Raw genomic sequence first — 3,367 nt, forward strand, 5'->3', positions numbered from 1 at the left:
TTGTGAAAAAATACTCAATCCAAAATAAGGCAAAAAAAAAAAAAGAGGAAAATGGGAAGAACAAAAGGTACAAACAAAATATAGATAGTAAATCTAAATTCAACCATATCAACAATCACATTAAATATAAATGATCTAAACACACAATCCAAAGGCAAAGTTTGTCAGATAAGATAAAAAGCAAGACCCAACTATATTTATTTCCTACATAAAACTTTAAATATAGACAAAATTTAAAGGGTGAGAAAAGATGTACTATGCTAATATTAAAATGAGACTATATCTATTCATGCTCATTTCATATGGTTTCTAGATGACTAAAACCAAAGTATAGGAATATGATTTGCAGACTGTAGAATATTGTATAAATCAAGAATATAGGGAATAAATTAAGAAAGTGAAAATAATAGCTACTATACACTAGCACTTCATGTAAATTATTTCATCCAGTCCTCACACCTCTTCAGAAGGTAGGTGTTAGTATACCAACCTACAGATAGATGAGACTACAGAGAATAACTTGTCCAACTCAATGGGGCAGTCCCAGGTCTGAATCCAACTTCACACAAACCACATTATTCTCACCTGTGTGACTTTTGTGAGGACACACAAAATAGTTTAAATGTTTCTGATTTGAAAAATATAAAAAACAGCAAAATCTTTTAAACTCCTCGATCAACGACATACTCTAAATACCATTTAGACCTGTTGTTTTCATTCATTCTCAAAACTCTACCTGCCCATGTTGCCTTTAGTTAAGAGTAAATCCAGCAGCTTTTAAAAGTACCAGCTCTAAGTTAAAAACTCAACTTTCATTTATATTTATAATGGAAAACATTTCAAGTCACTAGGAACTCCCACAAATCTACCATTAATCTTTAATTCATCTCATTACATGTAACTGTTAGCAGTTATCTGAAAGAACTAGGCCTATGAGGTGCCTGCCTCAAAGGATGTTCAGGGTGGTTTCAAGTATTCGTAATTAAATGTCTCAGTCTTTTAATTATGCAGATATTTCCCCAGAATTGTAAGTTAAAACCAAACCAAAACCAAAACAGGAGTGAATATAAGAAAATGTATCTGAACAGGAGATATCGATTGGTAAAAAATCAATTTCTCTAAAAATTCGATTCCCCCTTCCAGTTTCAGTGAAATGTCATAAAAAAAAACAATGTTGGGGGTCAAAAATAAAATTCTTGATAGTTTAGTAATTCCTTGTGCCATAAAGAGGAACAATTAACATTATTGGGAAAATAATAAACAAGCCTTCTGGGTTAAAGCATTTTAGAAAGCAAAGTAGCTACTATTTACTAGTGGGACTACTGAACACCAGGTAATCTGCTTGATTTTAATCACTGTAACAGAAATTACCCCTAAGTAATTTGAAGAAAGTAAAGTAATTTACTCCTCCAAACACAAAGACCTGGGACTAGAGTTGGAACCACACCAGTAAGCCTGAGCTCTTTAAATGCATGACTATCAGGGAATTAACTGATAGGTTAAGAGATGCACAAAAAAGGGCTGGATGCTTCTTTACATTACGATTTCAACCTAAATTAAATTCAGGTTCAATTTTTTTAAAGACAATACCTCCAAGGTGCTGTGTATTTCCTACATTATGTGACAATGACAGGCACATCGGCTGGCTGTCAATCTTGAGGTTCACATCGAATACTGACTGAGGTCTGACATTATCAGCCTCACTCCTCCATTATAAAGTCTTCCATTAATTTTTCGCCCAATGGCTTTACTGTTCACTGATGACTGGTGCCTGGATCCATTATTTCATTAAGAGTTGCAAAAGTAGAAGAATGTATTTCAACATTTTTATTTTTAGAAGAAATTCTATAAAATACTTTCCCTCATTATTGATTAGTTTACATGATAAATGGGGACTAAAGAAACAGATACCACCGCTCTGATGAAATACTGAATGTGGGAAATTCTCTAAAGATAAATGACCCAGTTTCATCAGCAAAGAAATAGAATGGTGGAAAAAAAGATGCATTAAGTGATTAAGAGACCTGAGACATAGCAATGTATGGATCCTGACTGGGTCATGATTCAAACAAAAGCAACTATGAAGTGACATTTTCTTCTTTAGACAATCATGAAACTTTATAGACTCGGTATCGGATAAGAAAATTATTGTTGGGTATGATAATGGCATTATGATTTTATATTTTAAAAAACTCATGTTAAAAGATATACAGAAATATGGGTGAAATGATATAATATCTGGCATTTGCATTTGAATATAATAGGAAAATGAGGAACAGATGAAACAAAATTTGAAAAATGTTTTTAATTTTTGAAGCTGGGCTATCTGTATTTAGAGGTTCATTCTTCTATTTTTGCATTATATTTTGAAAATTAATCACAAATATAGAAGTAGCCAATTTTCCTAAGTGACTCGAATTAAGCATATTCACACTAAGATCACCTCTCTTTTAATATTTCAAAAGGCTGGATTGACTGAGTTGTAAAATTAACCTGGCTTTTGAACTTAATGTTCCATCTAAAAATATATATAACAAAATAAAAACCAGTGAACCAAAAAAACTTAGCATTAGGATTTAGCTGGAGATAGCTACTTCATAAAAACATTGATCAACTCTTCGAAGAATTAAAATTTGTTTCTATTACCTATTTGCAAACATGCAGTCTACTCGGCCAGTAATTACTGACACTATTATGATTCATAATGAATTCTTCTGACCATATTTGAAAATATAGCTTATTAAGAAGTGCTGGTGTTTGAAATATTTCACTTGTACCAAATTTTGTGGGAATCAAAAATTTCAAACTGGAAAGTAGTTAAAAACCCACGCCACCTGATAATTTCTTCATTCCAGGATGTCAAGATAAGCTTTAAATACTTGCATCTGCCTACCTTAGAATGTTTTCAAATGACCATACCATTTTAACCATTTGGATGGTTGAAACTATTTATCAACTACTGGAGTAAAGAAAAATGCAAATAAATGGAATCTAAGCAATGTAACTTTCTATTAACCATCACTTTCCATTTCATCCCAAGCCATTTCACAGAACTGTGAAAAAGAACCAAATACAGTTTTTGACTCAATGAGGTATATATTATCAGAAAAGCACACTGCTACAATCTAAGAAACGTGAGTTTGTCACCATTCAGCCACAATTTTGTGACTCGGTCATTTCCAATTTCTCTAGCATGTAGTCCTTCAAGATTACTCAAGATGAATAGTTTTCAATTTTATTAGTAAAAACTTCAAAAGGTAGTTTGCTACTGTCAACTAATAGGTGTCAATTTCATTCATTTACTATAAAAATTTTGATAAATGAATAAATGAAAAAGAACACTCAAAAAAATAAGTGGCAGCAGAAA

The sequence above is a fragment of the Pteropus medius genome, unplaced genomic scaffold (genome assembly GCF_902729225.1).
Source record: "Pteropus medius unplaced genomic scaffold, Ma_sr-lr_union100, whole genome shotgun sequence".
NCBI classification, from domain to species: Eukaryota; Metazoa; Chordata; class Mammalia; order Chiroptera; family Pteropodidae; genus Pteropus; species Pteropus medius.